Source organism: Symphalangus syndactylus, chromosome 11, assembly GCF_028878055.3.
Source record: "Symphalangus syndactylus isolate Jambi chromosome 11, NHGRI_mSymSyn1-v2.1_pri, whole genome shotgun sequence".
In the NCBI taxonomy this organism is placed as follows: domain Eukaryota; kingdom Metazoa; phylum Chordata; class Mammalia; order Primates; family Hylobatidae; genus Symphalangus; species Symphalangus syndactylus.
Window position 1 is genome coordinate 31,013,015 of NC_072433.2, and position 20,800 is coordinate 31,033,814.

Sequence of the window (20,800 nt, forward strand, 5' to 3'; positions counted from 1 at the left end):
TAGTTAATCTACACTTGGACCAATCATCTTCCCAAATGTATTGGAGCAAGCAACCCTCTTTAGGAATATGACTGATAAGCACTCCAGGTTAAAATCTGAACTTCTGAAATAATCAAATGAGAAGATTGACAGTAAACAAGAGCACTGACCCTCATAGTTATAATCCAAACTTACTGGGCATTGTCTACAAATTGTCCAGCTTTTGGAAAATAAATAATATAATGGGAACAACAGCTTTTGATTTGCTGTAATAATGGTATGATAATATAATGACATGTCTTTAAAAAGAAATAAAAAGCTCAACAAACTACAACTACAAAAACCTAAAATGATTCACAGAAAGATAGATTATAAAGAAACAGCCAATGGGAACAAATTCTTAAAAACAGCAAGAAAGAGGCAAGTTGTCACAAAAAGGGACCATTGATAAGATTAACAGTCAATTTTTTAACAGAAACAATGGAGGCCAGAAGGCAGAAAGATAACAAACTTATGAAAGAATACACACACACACACACACACACACACACACACACACACACACACACACACGTCAACCGTGAATTCTATGTCTAGGAAGATTATTGTTTAAAAATGAAGGAGAAATTTAAGACATTTATGGATAAATAAAACCTTTCAAAATTTATTACCAAGTGAAACTGTCCTACAAAATACTTTAGAGCGAGTCTTCCAAGTTGAAATGAAAGGATGATAAGACAATAACTTGAAACCATTCAAAGAAATAAAGTCCACTGGTGAAGATAACTACACAGATAAAATTGAAGCTGGTAATATTGTAATATGCTTTGTAACTTAACATTTTATTTCCTACATAATTTTTAAAAATACATAAAAATAAATATAATTTTTATCATGAATTATAATTTGTGACAACATAAAGAGGGGAAAGAAACTGTATAGAAGTAGATTATACAATTTGAAACTAAGTTGGCATTAATTCAAATTAGATATTTTATAAATTTAGTATAGTAATTGTATTCCCCATTACTACAACTAAGAAAACATCTAGATTTTTGGGGGGGCTTAGATTTTCAGGCTCTTTCTAGGCTATAGAGTTCTTTCCGGGTGACCTGTAGCAGTTTGAGAGTTAAACATCAGTTTCCACTGGATTCTCAAGATCCAGGAGGAGCTTAGCGCTGTGTCTAGACCTCCAATCACACCCCATCACAAAATTTTAAGCCAAGCCCGATCCCAGAATCTTTACAAACGCTCACTGAAAAAAATTCCCAAGATTATTCAGGAGTCTCTTATAACTTCTGTTCCAAAATGTTTATAAAGGACCTTAGTTACTTGACTCTCAACTCTGGTACCAAATTCCCCTTTTCCTTCTTCAAAAGGTTACCCCAACAACAGAATAGAAGAGAAATGACATCATAGTTGGTTTGCTTTACAGGAGGAGAGGAGTAAGAACATGGCTCTCTGCAGAAAGAAAGAATGGTAAAATTGAGATACTTGTTACTCGGCATACTTCCTAGGCTTAAAAGAGAACAGACACTGGGCTTAAGGGAGTTCAGAATGAATCAAGGAGTGAATCATTCAAATGCTGCTGCAGTTTTGCATGTCTCACAAATGGGATCCTTCTCAGAATGCTAGTATAGGAAACTGTGACACTGAGCTAATTCAGCCATAAACCATATTCCTGTACTTTTCTTTCTTGCTGGTAATTTATGGAGGAGCTTGAGAAAGCTACTCTATGCTAGGATAGACTACGTATCAATAATTTTGATAATGAGTTGTATGATGTCTTTTTCTTCTTGTATCTTTTCCTCCTACCATGATACCAGTAATTTATAAGGGATCTGTGTAGTTTGAATGTATTTGAATAACTTCAGTATACTTTAGCTCTACTTCTTGATTTTACCCAAAGAAGCACCGATAGGACATAAGTATTCTCATGTAGTTTAGAAGCGTAAAGTCAGTGAGAGAAAACTCAACATCAAGAATTTGAAGCAAGGTAACTTGTGAAAAAAGAATGAAGAAAATATTGGGTAGTTTGTTTAGAGCGTAATAATTAGATTTTCTGGTTTCCAAAACTTGAATTGCAATAAAGGGAAACTCCGATGTACTATTTTTGCAGTTTTCAGTATCAAATAAATATGTGTATAAACAATAAAATTGATGTATTTGAGTACCTTGAAAAAAGAAAACATCTAAAAAAGTATACACAAATGAAAGAGAAATCAAAATATTACATTACAAAATATCAATTCAACACAAAAGGCTGCCATAGAGAAAATGAGGGACAATAATCTTATGACATATCAAAATCTACTGGAAAAATGGTATAAATCTTTTCTTATCACAGTAAGTGCTTTAGGGAGGGATGCAGTGGCTCAGTCCTGTAATTCCAGCACTTTGAGAGGGCAAGGCAGGCAAATCGCTTGAGCTCAGGAGTTCAAGACAAGCCTAAGCAACATGGTGAAACCTAGTCTCTACAAAAAATAAAAAGTTAGCCAGGCACTATGCCACACAACATGCCTGTAGTCCCAGCTATTCAAGAGGGTGAGTGAGGCTAAGGTGTGAGGATCCCTTGAGCCCAGGAGGTTGAGGCTGCAGTTAGCTGAGATCATGCCACTGTATTCCAGCCTGGGTAACTGAGGAAGACCCTATCTTAAATACAAAAATTAATAAATAGTACTTTAAATATAAATTTGTTAACTATTTAAAAAGCAGAAATTGGCCAATCGGATAAGAAAGTCATGATCCACCTGCAGGCTATCTGCAAAAATTTCACTTTGGCTCCCAAGACACAAAGTTTTGCAAGTAAAATCATGGTAAAAATATTCTATGCAAACAGTAATATAAAGAGTAATCTTTTGATTACTAGCCTACCTAGTGTAATAATAGACACAAATAATTAAGTCAAAACTGCTAAAAGCAACAAAGATGTTACATAATGATTAAAAATATTAATTATCAAGCATAACAACTCTGAACACCTATGTACAGAATAACAGAGTCCCAAAATACATGAACAAACACTGATAGAATTGAGAGAAGAAATGGACAATTCTAGAATTATAGTTGGAGACTTCATTAGCTCACTTACAATAATGAAAAGATTATCTAGACAAGAGATCATTAAGGAAATAGAGGACTTGAAGCACACTATAAACCAACAGGAGCTAACGAACATGTATAGGACACTTCATCCAACTATGCCAAAATACATACTTTTCTCAAGTGTACATTTTCTAAGATAGACAATATGTTGGGCCACAACATGAGTTTCAATACATTTAAAAATACTTAAATCGGCCGGGCGCGGTGGCTCACGCTTGTAATCCCAGTACTTTGGGAGGCCAAGGCGGGCGGATCACGAGGTCAGGAGATCGAGACCACAATGAAACCCCGTCTCTACTAAAAATACAAAAAATTAGCCAGGCGTGGTGGCGGGCGCCTGTAGTCCCAGCTACTCAGAGAGGCTGAGACAGAAGAATGGCGTGAACCCGGGCGGCGGAGCTTGCAGTGAGCCGAGATTGCGCCACTGCACTCCAGCCTGGGCAACAGAGCGAGACTCCGTCTCAAAAAAAAAAAAAAATTTAAATCACACCAAGTACCTTCTCTGACAATAGAATGAAGCTAGAAATTAAAATACAGGAAAAAATAAACCTACAAAATTCACAAATAGGTGGAAATTAAACAAAACACTCAAACAACCAGGGGCTGAAAGAAGAAAACACAAGTAAAAATACACAATATTTAAAAGGATGAAATAAAAACACAGTAGAGCCAAACTTAGGGGATGCAACAAAGGCAGTGCTCAGAAAAAAAAAGTATTGCAATAAATGCCTATATTTAAAAAAATCACAAATTAATAAGCTAACTTTACACTTCAAAAACTAGAGTGGAAGGGAAAACTAAATGCAAAGCTGGCAAAAAGGAAAATAATAAAGAATAGGATGGAGATACATCTAACAGATTATAGAAAAAAAATCACAGAATTAATAAAACCAAAAGTTAGTTCATTGAGTGTTGGCAAGAGGAAGAATAGAAGTTCCCAGCTTTAGTTTCTTTCACAGACAGACCAACTAGCAACTGTTCATAGGCAAGAAAGCCTTTGTGAAAATTCTAGGTTGAATCTAAGGATGTGGCTGATGCACCCTCTTGGACTAGAAAAACTGAGAAAAGCCACATTAGACAGGTATAAGGGGCAGTTTAACTTTCATTATAACGCCCCTCTCCAGGACAGCACAGAGCCATACCAAGAGTTGCTTTGAGCTTATAGCTTCTCCAGTGGAAAAAAGAGAGCCCAAGGCAAACATGAAACTTCTCCAATATTCTGGGGCATTTTCTGAGAGGCCTACTTCTTTTTTTTATTTTAGGGGGAGCACTGAGGGAATTTGCAGAGCTATACCACCTACGCTCAGCTAGGAAAAAAGGAGGGTAAGTTAATATTGACCTGCATGTGAATCTTAGCACTGGCTCTCTGCTGGCAGCATTACCCAACCAGATAATTCAGCCAGTTGCTACACCCACCACTGAAGCCAAACCAGTGGCACTGTTTGGCCTGGGTGCATAACTGACAGTCCTGCCTGGCTTGAGTCTCAGCTAGTTGCCCTGCCCAGCCATAGATTCCAGCCTATGTATGGCTCTGACTGGGAAGGAAACCAAGCCAGCAGCCTTTCCAAAACAAGAAGCATAGTCTATGGCCTTACCCAACTATGGAATCTGGCCAGTGATCTCACCCACCACACAGCCCAGCCTACCTCTAAGCAGCCATGGAGACCAGCCCTCAGCTTGCATAGCTGTGGAGCCCAGTCTACAGATACATTAAGTTGTAGAGCATGGTACGTGACCCCACCTGGGCAGGGAGCCCAGCCAGCAACCCCACCTAGTTGCAAAGCATATTTTGCTACCCAGCCCAACCTGGCAGATTGGTACTGACCCTGACGAACCACAAAGCATAGCCAGTGGCCCTACCCAGTGAAATAATTCAGCCAGGGACCCTGCCCAACTGTCATATCTCATCATAGAGTCTAGCACACAGTTCCCCATGAGTGCAAATATCAGGAAATTAAAATGAAATGGTAAATTATGCAATGGGAAAAATATTTGGAAACCATATAACTGATAAGAGGTCAGTATTGAAAATATATAAGAAACTCATAAAACTCAATAGCAAAAACAAAAATATTACAATTTTTAAATGGGCAAAGGAATTGAATAGACTTTTTTTGAATAAAAGAAACAGCCAAAAAATACACAAAAAAAGTTGTCCAACATCACTAATCATCTGGAAAATGCAACTCAAAATCATAATTAGATATCACTTCATACCTGTTAGAATGGCTGTTCTCAAAAAGACAAGAGAAAACTGGTGTAGGTGAGGATATGAAGAAAAAGGAACCCTTTTACACTACTGGCGGAAATGTAATTTGGTACAGCCACTATACAAACAGTATGGAGGCTCTTCAAAATATTAAAAATAAAACTATCGTATGATCCAGAAATCCTACCATTAAGTAGATTTCTTAGTTTGTTTGTCTGGCTATCATATAATATCTGAGACTGAATAATTTATAAAGAACAGAAATGTATATCTCAAAGGTCTGGAGACTGAGAAGTCCGACATTACAGTATCGGCATCTGGTGAGGGCCTTCTTCTTATGTCTTCACATGGCAGAAGGCAGAAGAATGAAAAGAGAGAACCCTCTCTCTCAAGCCCTGTTATAAGGACACCTAATCACATTCAGGAGGAGGGAATCTCTCATGACTTAATTACCTTTTAAACACGCCAACTCTTAATGCCCTCTCATTGGCAAGCACTGAATTTTGGAGGGTACACATTAAAACCACAGCAATATATATAAGAAGGAAATGAAACCAGTATATTGGAGAGACAGTTGCACTTCCATATTCATTGCAGCAAAATTCACAATAGCCACAATGTGGAAAGAAGCTAATTGTCTCAATGGACAAATGCATAAAGAAAATCTAGTGTGCATATACAAATATATGTGTCTGTATATATACTTATATATATACACAAATATACGTGTGCATATATATATGGTATATATGATACTATATATAGTGTGTGTGTGTATATATATATACACACACACACACACACATACATACAGTCTGTTTTATACATATATAAAACAAAATATTATCCAGCCATAAAAAAAGAAGAAAATCCTGTCATATGGGCACAATATGGTCATTGAGGGCATTATGCTAAGTGAAATAAGTCAGAGAGAGACAAATGTCATATGATCTCACTTGTGGAATCTACAATTTCAACTTGTAGAAACAAAGAGTAGAGTGGTGGTCATCAGAGTTTGAGAGGGTAGGAGTTATTGGGAGATGTTGGTTAATGATACAACCTTTGAGTTGTAAGATGAATAATTATGGGGGGACTAATGTACATCATGATGACCACAGTAATAATACCTTATTATACACTTGAAATTTACTAAGAAAGTAGACCTTAATTTTTTTTACCACACACACACACACACACACATACACAGAGGTAACCATGAATGGTGATGGATATGTAAACTCACTTGATCATGGTGATCACTTAACAAGATATATCAAATAAAAAGACAAAATCAAAAGTTTGTCATTAAAAAACAAACAAAAATGTTAATTCTTTGAAAAGATAAAATAAATGACAAGCGATTGGTTAGACTGACCACAAAATAAACAAAAAACAACTAAAATCAGAAATTAAATTGGGAATATTACTACCAACCTAACAGAAAAAAAAAACTATAAAAGAATATTGTTAAAAATTATGACAACAAATGATATAACCTTGGATGAAATGGATAAAATCCTAGGAATGCGCAATTACTGAAACTGACAAAAGAAAAAATGGAGTATCCGAATAGATTTAACTAGTAAAGAGAATGAATCAGTAATAGTAACAATAATTTTAAGGTCACTAACCAAGAAAAGTCCAATACCAGATTGATTCACTGGTAAATTCTACCAAATATTTAAAGAATAATTTCCAATAATCTTTTCAAAATCTTACAATAAATGTTAAAACTTCTGAACTCATTCTATGAGGCCAACCTTATCCTTATACCAAAGCCAGCTAAGGACATCAGAAGAAAATAAAATTATAGGCAAAAATATCTTAGTAAGATATGCAAAAATCCTCAGTAAAATACTAGCAAACTTCATTCAACAGTTTATAGAAGTATTATACACCGTGACCAGGTGGATTTATTCCAGGAATACAAGGGCGATTCACCTTAAGAAAATGAATCAAGATAATGCACTGCATTAATCAAATGAGGAAACACACACACAGACACACAGACACGCACACACTCACACTCCATAATCATCCTAAATGTAGGCATAGCTCTTATTAAAAACCAACACCCTTTTATGATAGGAACACTCAGAAAACCAGCAATAGAAACAAATTCTTCAAAACGATAAAAAGCCACTTAAGAACAACTCATAGCAAACGTTGCTCAATGGTGAAAGCCTGAAAGCATTTTCCCTAAAATCAGGAACAATAAAAAAAGTTTTTCTCCCCCACTGCTATTCAACACTGTACTGCAAAATCTTGCCACACTAATAAGGTAAACAAAGAAAATAACATACATCCAAGTTAGAAATTCATATGGAATTTCATTTCAGGCTGTTTGCCTGAAATAGCCAAAACAATGTTAAAAAAAAAAACAAATGTGGAAGACTCCTTTACTGATTTCAGCCTTTCTACATACCCACAGTAATCCAAGCAGTATAATAGAGACATTAGGATAGATATATAGACCAATGAAATAGAATTGGGATTCTAGGAATAAATTCATAAATCTACTGCAATAGTTTTTCATCAACGGTACAAGGAGCATTCAGTGGGGAAAAATCTCTTCAATAAATGTTTTTGGAACAAGTACATGCCATATGCTGCATGAACAGACTAAGACAATGGTCAACTGATCTTTGAAAATGGTGTCAAGAACACACACGAATATGAAGCATATATTTCAAATATATTCTTATGACCTCTGTATTGTCTTCTAGTTATTATAAAATTGTCCTCAATAAGTAAGAAAAAAATAGTATGTGTGTATATGTATATATTATTTCCATCCCTTTACAGACTGATGCACTAACTCATGAAATCTAGATGCCATTTTATCTTTTATTTTTGGCCTGATAACACTATCTAAATTATATTTTCTTTTACTTGTAATGAACACAAATTACATAAGCAAAGAAGAGCTTCATATAGACTTTTTAATCATAATATTTTTGAGGGGCAATAGGATCCAGATATAAAAGTAGTAACTATGTTTTCTCCACCACTGGGGACAGTATGACTTCTCCGAGTGAATGCAAAAGCAGAAAGGCCCAAATGTCCTAGTTTACCTCTCATCAAAGCAAAAGATCTTCATATGGGAAGAAAATACATAGTGTGATATAACCAAGAAATATATTTCTCTCTTAGATTAGGAAAAGAACGAAGTAATCGATCAAACAAATATGAACTCAAATTATGAATGAAAAAAATTATCAGGTATGCCATTTAGATATCCATGTGAAAATTGTTAAATGAGAGGGATGATGTCCACTTAAATTCTGAGGCCGAGCTGGAAAGTACATTTTCTTTTCCGAGTATATTAAGAACAAACTTTAAATTATTTAATGTTGAGACCGTACAATAGTGTTGCTCATATTTACCTTTAATTTCAGGTTAAAACACTTTTATTATATAGATAATACATATATAATACATATGTGCATGGGTATGTGTGTGTGCGTGTATATAATTATCTTAAATTGTATATGCACACATACATGTATACAGTTATATTAATTACCATATACATATGGCTGTATATCGTTTCTTCAAATTCTAAGTGTCCAGGAATATAGAAAATAATACAACTGATGTTCATCTACTCAAATGACTTAACACATGGTATCATTTTATATATTTATATATTTATAATTATTTATTTCACTGCTTTAAATTATGTTACAAAGAGTTAACATCTCCCTGAATATTCATCTCATTTGTCTTCCTCCCTAAATATAATTAATATCAATAAATTGCTGTGCATCCTTCCATTAATATCTTAAAGCTTTTATTATATTTGTATGATATTTACAAATGCATGTTCTCATATACAGTATATATTTTAATGAATGAGTTTTTTCTACAATTTATATAAATCCTGTTATTCAGATCAAACTTTATTAGTACTTTTTTGTTCCATTCAATGTTATGTTTGTTTTGTTGCTGTTGTTTTAAGGACGGTTTCACTTTGTTGCCCAGGCTGAAGTGCAGTGGTGCAATCATAGATCACCTTAGACTCAAACTCCTGGTCGTAAGAAATCTTCGTGACTCAGCCTCCTAAGTAGGTAGGACTACAGAAACATGCACCCATCTGGGATATGTTTTTTAAAATTGTCGTTGAAACAGAGTCTGGCTATGTTGCCCAGGTTGGTGTTGAACTCCTGGCCTGAAGTGATCCTCCTACCTTACCCCCTCAAGTAGCTGGGATTTACAGGTGTGAGCCACTCTGCTAGAGTTGGTGTTGTTTTAAAGACTCAGCCATGATTATACATACCTAAAGCTAATTCATATGTCTTTGTTGCTGTACTATATTGTATTGTAAGAATATCCTTGAATTTATTTATTACACATATTTACTAATTATACATTCATTTTTGTGAGCTACAATAATGCTTTGGAAAGAGAGAATTTTACTCCATCAGCCAATTGATGACTTACTGATTCAAAATCTCAGGAATAGAATCTATCTCCATTTTACAGAAACAAGAACATTATCTCATTGCTGTAGTTGAAATTCAGATTTATATTTTCTCTTTTGAAAGTTACAAAAACCAATATTCTAAATAACTACTTTTCAAAAAAATTGAGTATACTGTTGCTCTAAGATAGCAAATCAATCAGCATTTACTACATCTCATTAAGTAGCCAGCAGTGTGTTAGGAACTAGAGATACGGAGTGAAGAGAGAGAGAAAAAAATACCTTTATTATCCAGAAATTCTGCTTGAGATGGCAAATACCAAGAACAATGAAAACAGGAAAGAATCACATGTAAATGCAAAAAAGCATGGAACTGGTAGAAGTTAGGATGTGATAGAGTAATTTTGAGAAGGCTTTGTAGGAAAAGACTTTCCATGTATTTTGTAGAAATCAGAAAACTAGCTGATGGTATTCACTCAGTGAGAGCTATACTAAAAATAAAGTTTAAGGATAAGGGGATTAGAAGTAGAAAAGTCTCATAGAAGGAACAGACCATTATTTTGATTTTCTTGGGCATAATCTGACTATCCATATTTTTTTTCCTATATGGTGTATATTAAACTATAAAGGTCTTGAATATGAAAGCTGGATCACTGTTTGCACATCCACGATTAAAGAACCTGAAAAGTTGAAGGTGGTCTATATAGAGTTATTGACTAAATAAAATATGAAAACATCAACATCATCATCAAACCGAAGTAAACTAAGGAGCAACCTAATAAAAAATTTTGAGGACATTACTTTATCAAAAGCCGTTTTTCAGTTTCTCCTATTCAATTCATACAACAGGGGACATAGCTGTATTGGAAAAAGGTTGGTTATTCCTTACTAGACAAGAACAATATTTCTCTTAGATGATATTTAAAATAATCATAGATTTAACAAGAAAAAAATGTAGACAGTAGAGAAGAAAACACAGTTGAAAAGTTAGTAAAGAAATACGTAGAAAAAAAAACCCACAAAGTATCAAAAACTAAGCTAAACAAAACCTAAAAGAATATCAGTATGTCAATGTCCTCCTAAATTTGGCCTTGGTGCCCCATGTCTAAACAAGATCAAAAAGAATTAGCAGGACAAATGACCAACCCATTTATAAAAGTTGTAGCATTAATATAATATCAATTGATATACACACAAAAATTGCCTCAGAAGAAAAAGCTACTGACAATTTATTGTATTTTGACTGGTACATTTTAAAAGCACAGAGAATATCTGTGACTTTCAGCAAAGAGAATCAGCATTTTTGGTACACAATTGTCTCAGAAGAAAAAGCTACTGACAATTATTGTACTTTGACTGATACATTTTAAAAGCACAGAGAATATCTGTGACTTTCAGCAAAGAGAACCAGCATTTTTGGTACACAATTGTCTCAGAAGAAAAAGCTACTGACAATTATTGTATTTTGACTGATACATTTTAAAAGCACAGAGAATATCTGTGACTTTCAGCAAAGAGAACTAGCATTTATGGATATGTGCTTATTACCATAACTGCAGAAATTATTTTGTATTACAAAAATGTTGGCCTCAAATAGCTGCCTTTACCTGTACTTCTCATTGCAATCCATTTTCTAGGTACTTGAAGTCCTTCATGATTTGATTACAAGACCTTTTGGCTTTATTTTATGTATGATTCTTACATGCACTTACTTGCTTAGAAACAACTGTCTTCCTCTCTGTTTACTCCACCTTCAACCTTGCTGTATAAATCAATGTTACTATCTTCAACTTCTTCTTCTCTCACTGGTAAAAAGCCTAGCTGCTCTTCACAGTCCTGCTCAGTTAGCTTCCCCATGGGACTTTTCCTTGAGCTCATTTTCACATGCTCATTAGTATCCAAACTAACTCCCGTTTTCCCTCTGCGCTTCTGTGACATTTAACATGCATCACTAATGTCAAATTGTTTACATTACTCTCATAACCAATAGATAAAACATTTACTGACAATAGGGTAGCACAGAAGAATATAAGCCTGAGCCACTATGCATTTTTAAAAAATGTTTCATGTTTTGAAAATTTTATAGTTGCAAAAAGAATGGGGAGAAATCCTATATACCCATCTCCTAGCTTGCTTTATTGTTAAAACTTTACATAACCACACAATAATTGTCAAAATTATAAAAGAAACCTTGGCACAACACTATTAACTGGAAAAAAAAGTATTTGGATTTCAATATTTTTAAAATTAATGTTCTTTATTCTGTTCCAGTCTCTGATTTAGGACCCCAGTCGGCATTTAAGAGCCATGTCTTTCTTCTTTTCTCCAATTTATGACATATCCTCTTTTTTTTTTTTTTTTACCTTACATGATCTTGACACTTTTGAAGAACACTGCTCAGTTATGTTACACATGTCACTCCAATCGTGTTTGTCTAATATTTTCTTTTTCTGCAATTTAGTGCATTTGTCACAAAAAACATGAAAGAGGCTATGATGTATCATCACCTGGGAGTACTTAATATCAATGTGTTATTGATGATGTTAAACTTGATCAACTGATTATGGTGGTATCTGCCAGCAATCACCACCATAAAATCACTGTTTTCCCTTCGTAATTACTAAATATTCCAGAGGAGAGATTTTGAGATTATGAAAATATACTGATTTTGCTTCTAATCTTTGTACTAATTTTATTATTGCCATAGGATCTTGCCTTTAGAATTTATTACTGTGATTTTATTAATTTTAATTTAATTAAAAATTTAAAATTAAATTTTATTAAGCTATTGTGATTTTTTCTCATTTCTTAAATTTATCAATATGAAATTTTTAGTGAGAGGTTCTTTCTTCTCCATTTATTTAAGTATTTAGTTAATCAGTATCAGTTTGTGAATATTTATTATTCCTTGGGTAATAATGCAGAACAGGAATTACATTCATCCTTGCTTATGTTTCCTGCCCCTCCCACCATAGTGTGGCTGGCCATTGGAAACTCTGACTGACTTCTGTACTCTTTAGTCATACCACACCCATCCCATTAGTTTTTAGCACATTCTTGCACCACAAAATGTTCCAGCCAACACAGTGTTTTGAACAATGGCAAAAAGACAATTTGGAAATGGGCACATTGAAGTTTAAATCTGGCTCCTAACTTGTTTTTGCAAGTATTATCCTTTTCTCTGAGCGTCAATTTCCTTATTTGTAAAGTGGGCCTCATTGCATTGAGAAAGTGACAGTTGCCAAAAAATCGTCCTTGGTATGTTTAGATAATACGCACGCTGCCTACAGCCATCCTGTAGCAGGACAAGCCGCAGACAAAACCCGTCATACACCAGGTTAAAGAAGGAAGGGCTTTATTCGGCCGGGAGCTTTGGCAAGACTCACATCTCCAACAACCGAGCTCCCCGAGTGAGCAATTCCTGTCCCTTTTAAGGGTTCACAACTCTAAGGGGGTCCATGTGAGAGGGTCGTGATGGATTGAGCAAGCAGTAGGTACGTGACTGGGGGCTGCATGCACCGGTAATTAGAACGGAACACAGAACAGGACAGGGATCTTCACAGTGCTTTTCTTAGGCAAATAACCAATTAGGTCAGGGGTCGATCTTTAACTACCAGGTACAGGGTGTGGCGCCAGACTGTCTGCTTGTGGATTTCATTTCTGCCGTTTAGTTTTTCCTTCTTCTTTCTTTGGAGGCAGAAATTGGGCATAAGACAATATGAGGGGTGGTCTCCTCCCTTAATACCAGCTGCACTTTCTTATCTCCTCCACTTCTAAGTTGAAGAGGCTAAATTTTTGGTAAGTGCAGCAAAAGGGTCTGGAACTCCTTTCCTCCGTTGGGTCCTTACCTATAAGTTCATTAGAGTAAGAATACCGGGGCCTCAATCATCATTGTCCCATCTTGTTCTTAGAACGAAATTTGCGCACCGATAGAAACAAGCCAAAAACACCCAGAAGCTACCATCTCACTCAGAACCTAGAGTAATGGCTCAGAGAATTTGTCCCAGGGGAAATTGAGTCCATTAAAAAAAATGCTCTGGTCTCTCCTAAAGAATACTGATTTTACTTGAAACAAATGGTGAGGAAAATTCAAGTGTAAGGGTGCTCTCAAAAATAAAAACATAGCTGGGCACAGCGGCTCACGCCTATAATTCCAGAACTTTGGGAGGCTGAGGCAGGCAGATCACGAGGTCTAGAGATCGAGACTATCCTGGCCAAGATGGTGAAACCCCATCTCTACTAAAAATACAAAAATTAGCTGGGCATGGTGGTGTGCACCTGTACTCCCAGCTACTCAGGAGGCTAAGGCAGGAGAATTGCTTGAACCTGGGAGATGGAGGTTGCAGTAAGCCGAGATCGTGCCACTGTACTCCAGCCTGGCGACAGAGTGAAGCTCCATCTCAATAAATAAATAAATAAATAAATAAATAAATAAATAAATAACACTTAAGACTAGCACATTAAGCCACAGACTAGCTAATTCATCAGAGAAAATTGGAAACAGAAAGCCAAGAAGAACATTATTGGCATTAGAACTAACCTGAAAGACTGCCATCAAAACCCATCTCTGCCTGAACTAAATTAGTTAAGACAGCTCAGCAATTTATGTCCCAGAGCATTGTCATAACAACAGAGCAATCAGCCCATAATTATTGGAGCCTAGAAGTCTGGATGTAATACCAAATGAAGTTGGCAGCTTAATAGAGAAATTAGGGAAAGGTATAGCAAAGGACAGACTGTCACACAAGTATGACACACATACCTAAGATGGCACCCTGTAAAAAGTGACACCAAAAGCTTCAGACTACAGAAGAAAAAATCATCACCAAAATAGTTAACCAAATTTACAAACACACATACATACACACACACACACACACACACATTAAGTGAACACAAACAACAAAACCTGGGGGTGTGGTAGGGGTCAGTATCCAAAGTCACTAAAATATTACTCACAATGTCCACTTTCCACAACAACAAATGAGATATGCAAGAAACAGGAAGCTACGACCAATACACAGGAATAAAAGTAGGAAACAGAAACTGCCAATGAGAGGGACAAGGTCTCAGGTTTAACAAAGACTTCAAATTAGCCATTATAAATATGTTCACAGAACTAAAGGAAATGAAGCTTAAAGATATAAAGGAAGTAAGAAGACAATGTCTCATTAAATAGAGAATATCAATGAAGATACATAAATTACAGAATGAAACAAATGTTAATTCTGTAGATGAAATGAACAATAACCAAAATAAAGGGGTACTACAGAAAATCTGAATGGGCAAAAGAACAAATCAGTGAACTAAAAGATAGATTAATAGTTATTATGCGATCTCAATAACAGCAATTTTAGCATAAAGAAAAATCATCAGAGTCTCAGAGGAATGTAGGGCACTTTAAGCACACCAATGTATGCATAATGGAAGTACCAGAAAAAGAGAAGAAAAATAACAGAAAAATTGAAGAAATGACGAGTGAAGACTTCCCCAAATTGCTGAAAAATGTAAATCTACACATTCAAGACACTCAACTAACTCTAAGTAGTATAAGCGCAAAGAGATCCTGAGTAAAAAGGCTGAAATTTAAAGAAAAGGAGAAACTATTTAAAGCTGCAAAAACCAAACAACAACAACAAAACAAAAATACTGACTCATCATACATAAAGGACACTCTCCATAAGACTACTGCCTAGTTTTAACAATAGACTAGAAGAAGTTAAAAAAAAAAAAAAAAAAAAGAAATTCATAGTTGAAGACAAGGCTTTTGAATTAACTAAATCAGACAAAAATAAAGAAAAATGAATCAAAAGAAATAAAGTCTCCAAGAAATATGAGATTAAGTAAAATGGCCAAAACTAAGAATAACTGGTGTTCCTGAGGGTGAAGACAATGTGAGTCTGGAAAACTTAATTGAGGTACTAATTGAGGAAAACTTCCCTTGCCTGGCTAGAGATGTAGATATCTAAATCTAAGAAGCTCAAACATTTCCTGGGAAATTCACTGCAAAAAGATCTTCACCCAAGGCATATAATTATCAGGCTATTTAAAGTCAATATGAAGAAAAAAATTCTAAGAGCAGTAAGACAAAATCATCAGATAACCTACAAAGGAAAGACTATCAGACTAACAGCAGACTTCCCAGCAGACACCTTACAAGCTGAAAGGGATTGGAGTTTTATCTTCAAGCTTCTTAAACAGAACAACTATCAGCCAAGAATTTTACACCCAGCAAAACCAAGTTTTAAAAAGGAAGGAGAAATAAATTCATTTTCAGACAAACTAATGCTGAGAAAATTTGTCATTACCAAACCATCACTACAAGAAATATCAGAAGGAGTTCTAAATATTGAAAAAAAAAGGCTGATATGAACCAAAATAGAACCTCTTGAAAGCTCAAAACCTACAGGGCCTATATAATAATAATGCAACAATAACAAAAAACTAAGTAGCAATTAACATGATTAAGAGAATAGAACCTTACATCTCAATATTAACATTGAATGTAAATGGCCTAAATGCTACACTTAAAAGATACAGAAAGGCAGAATGAATAAAAAGCTACAATCCAAATATCTGCTCTTTTCAGGAGACTCACCTAACAAAGAAGGATTCATATAAACTCAAGGTAAAAGGATTAAAAAGGTATTTCATACAAATGGAAACCAAAGGCAAGTCAGAGTAGCTCTTCTTATATGAGACAAAACAGACTTCAAAACAACAACATTAAAAATGACAAAGATAGTCATTATATAATGATAAAAGATTCAATTTAGCAAGAAGATATCACAATCCTAAATTTGTATGCACCAAACACTGGAGCTCCTAGATTCATAAAAGTTATTACTATACCTAAGAAGTGAGATAGACAGCAAAACAGTAATAGTGTGAGACTTCAATGTACTGCAGACAGTACTACGTAGGTAGTTCTTCAAGACAGGAAATCAATAGGGAAACAATGGGGTTAAGCAACATGCTAGAACAAATGCACCTAACAGATATTTATAGGACATTCTACCTAAGATCTTCAGAATATATATTCTTCTCATCAACACATGAAACATTCTCCAAGATAGACCAGCCCATATGATAGGCCACAAAACAAGTCTCAATAAATTTTTAAAAATCAAAATCATATCAAGTCTCTTCTCAGACTACAGCAGAATAAAACTAGAAATCAACTCCAAAAGGAGCCCTCAAAACTATACAAATACATGGAAATTAAATAATCTGCTCGTATGACACCTGGGTTAACAATGAAATGAAGACAGAAATTTAAAAGTTACTTGAATTGAATGATAATAATGACACAAGTTATCCAAACCTCCAGGATACAGCAAAAGCAGCACTAAGAAGAAAGTTTATACTGTTAAATGCCTACATCGAAAAGTCTGAAAGAGCAAAAATTGACAACCTAATGCCACACCTCAAGAAACTGAAGAAATAAAAACAAACTAAACCTAAAACTAGAAGAAAAGAAATAAGAACGATCAGAATATAACAAATTGAAATTCAAAAATACAAAAAATACAAAAGATCAATGAAACAAAAACCTGGTTCTTTGAAAAAATAAACAAAATTGGTGCACCACTAGCTAGATTAGCTAAGAAAAAGAGAAGACTCAAATAAGCTCAATTAGAAATAAAACTGGAGACATTACAACCTACACTACAAATACAAAAGATCATTCAAGACTACTATGAATACCTTTATATGCATAAACTAGAAAACCTAGAGAAAATGAACAAATTCCTGGAAACATATAACCCTCCAAGATTAAAAAAGGAAGAACCAGAAACTCTGAACAGACCAATAACAAGCAGCAAAATTGAAATAGGAATTTAAAAATTGCCAACAAAAAAAAGCCTAGGACCAGATGAATTCACTGCTGCATTCTACCATTCAAAGAATTGGTACCAATACTACTGAAACTACTCCAAAAGATTGAGGAAAAAGAGATCCCCCTTGAATCATTCTATGAAGCTAGTATCACTCTGATACCAAAAGCAGAAAAAGACACAACAACAACCACAACAAAAAAACTACAGACCAATTTTCCTGAGAACATAGATGCAAAAATCCTCAGTAAAATACTAGCTAACTGAATCAAAAGCACATCAAAAACATAATTCATCATGATGAAGTGAGTTTAATCCCAGCAATACAGATATGACTTAACACACTTAAACACTTGTACACAAGTCAATAAATGTGATACATTGCATAAACAGAATTAAAACAAAAACCATAAGATTATCTCAAATTGATGCAGAAAAAGCATTTGACAAAACCCAGCATCCTTTACAATAAAAACTCTCACCAAACTGGGTATAGAAGGGACCTATTTCAAAAGGATTAAAACTCCATTTGACAAACCCAGAGCCAACATCATACTGAATACAGTAAAGTTGAAAACTTTCCCTCTGAGAATAGGAATAAGATAAGGATGCCCACTTTCACCATCCAGTTCAACATAATTCTGGAAGTACTAGCCAGGGCAATTGGGCTAAAGAAAGAAATAAGGGCATCTAAATTGGAAAAAAGGAGTCAAATTGTCACTGTTTGCAGATTATATGATTCTACACCTAGAAAATCCTAGACTGCTTCAAAAGGTTCTTAGATTTGATAAACAAATTCAGTAAAGGCTCAGATTACAAAATCAATGTACACAAATCTGTAGCACTGCTAAACACCAACAACAACCAAGCTAAGATTCAAATCAAGAACTCAATGACTTTTATAACAGCTTCAAAATAAGAATAAAACAAAATATTTAAGAATATACTTAACCTTGGCCGGGCACGGTGGCTCAGGCCTGTAATCCCAGCACTTTGGGAGGCCGAGATGGGCAGATCATGAGGTCAGCAGATCGAGACCACCCTGGATAACACAGTGAAACCCCGTCTGTACTAAAAATACAAAAAAAGTAGCCAGGCATAGTGGCAGGCGCCTGTAGTCCCAGCTACTTGGGAGGCTGAGGCAGGAGAATGGCTTGAACCCGGGAGGTGGAGCTTGCAATGAGCCGAGATCACGCCACTGCACTTCAGCCTGGGCGACTAAGCGAGACTCCATCTCAAAAAAATAAGTAAAGAAAGAAAGAAATAAAAATAATAAATAAATAAATAAATAAATAAATAGAAATAAAAGAATATACTTAACCAAGAAGGTGAAAGATCTCTACAAGACTATAAAACAACGCTGAAAGAAATCACAAATGACACAAACAAATGGAAATGTACCCCATGCTCATAAATGGTAAGAATCGATATTGTGAAATGACCGTACTGCCCAAAGCAATCTACGGATTCAATGCAATTCCTATCAAAATACCAATAGTATTTTTCACAGAATTAGAAAAAAGAATCCTAAATTCACATGGAACCAAAAGAGAGCCAGGATAGCCAAAGCAATACTAAGCAAAAACAACAAATCTGGACGCATCGCATTACTGGACTTCAAATCATACTGCAAGGTTATAGTTACCAAAACAAAATAGACCAATAAAACAAAATAGAGAACTCAGAAATAAACCCGAATAGTATAACCAACTGATATTCAACAAAGCATACAAAAACATAAACTGGGGAATAGATACCCTATTAAATATATTGTGCTGGGAAAACTAGCAGGCCACATATAGAAGAATGAAGCTGGATTCCCATCTCTCATCTTACATAAAAATCAAGATAAATCAAAGACTTAAATATAAGACCTGAAACTATAAAAATTCTAGAAGACAACATCAGAACACTTCTACAGATATCAGCCTAAGCAAAGAATTAGTGACTAAGACCCCAAAAGCAAATTCAACAAAAACAAAAATAAATGGGACCTAATTAAACTAAAACATATCTGCATAGCAAAAGAAATAATCAACAGAGTAAACAGACAAACCACAGAATGAGAGAAAATATTTGCAAACTATGTATCTGACAAAGAACTGGTATCCAGAATCTACAAGAAACTCCACAAATCATCAAGAAAAAAAAAATAACATCATTATAAAGAGGGCAAATGACATGAACAGACATTTCTCAAAAGATGACACACAAGTGGCCAAAAAACAATGAAAAAATGCTCAACATCACCAATCATCAGGGAAATGCAAATTAAAACCACGAGATACTACCTTACTCCTGCAAGAATGGCCATTATTAAAAAGTCAAAAAAACAATAGATTTTGGTGTGAATGTGGGGAAAAGGGAACACTTACACACTGCTGGTGGAAATGTAAATTAGTACAACCTCTATGGAAAACAGTATGGAGATTCCTTAAAAAGCTAAAAGTAGATCTACCAATTGATCCAGCAATCTCACTGCTGAATGTCTACCCAAAGCAAAATAAGTCATTATATGAAAAAAGACACTGCACATGTATGTTTACGGCAACAAAATTCACAATTACAAAGATGTAGAACCAACCTAAATTCCCATCAACTAATGAGTGGATACAGAAAATGTGGTATATATACACATATGAAATACTACTCAGCCATTGAAAGGAACAAAATAATGTCTTTTGCAGCAACTTGAATGAAGCTGGAGGCCATTATTCGAAGTGAAGTAACACAGGAATGGAAAACTAAAAACTGTATGTTATTACTTCTATGTATGAGCTAATCTGTGAGTATGCAAAGGCACACAGAGTGACATAATAGACTTGAGAGACTCAGAAGGGGGAGGGTGGGAAGGTATCTTAGATTTAAAAAACTACATATTAGGTACAAATGTACTCTAATGGGTGATGAATGCACTAAAATCTCAGAATTCACCACTACATAATTTATCCATGTAATAGAAAACCACTTGTACCAAAAAAAGCTATTGAAATAAAAATAAAAATAAAAAATAAAAGACTATGTCTAACTTTTCATTAGAAACAGTGGAATGCAGAATATGCTGCTATGGGACAGTCAAAGAACTAAAGAGGAAAAAATGTAAACCAAAAATCCTATATCTAGCAAAGCAGTCTTTCAAAAATCAAAGTGAAATAAATACATTCCCAGATTAAAAACAAAAACAAAAGGAAAGCAAAACAAACAAACTCAAAGGAATTCATTGCTAGCCAACCCAACTTACAAAAA

General features: G+C 34.8%; 1 long non-coding RNA gene across 1 annotated transcript in view; it reads left to right on the top strand.

Annotated features, from left to right (window-relative positions):
• The first annotated feature begins 1,392 nt into the window (after positions 1 to 1,392).
• LOC129493286 (uncharacterized) overlaps positions 1,393 to 20,800 on the top strand; it is a 59,103-nt gene continuing 39,695 nt past the window's right edge. The window contains exons 1-3 of the long non-coding RNA XR_008661102.2: positions 1,393 to 1,458; positions 4,347 to 4,407; positions 8,452 to 8,515. This is a non-coding gene — a long non-coding RNA (uncharacterized lncRNA). The remainder of the gene's footprint in view (positions 1,459 to 4,346; positions 4,408 to 8,451; positions 8,516 to 20,800) is intronic.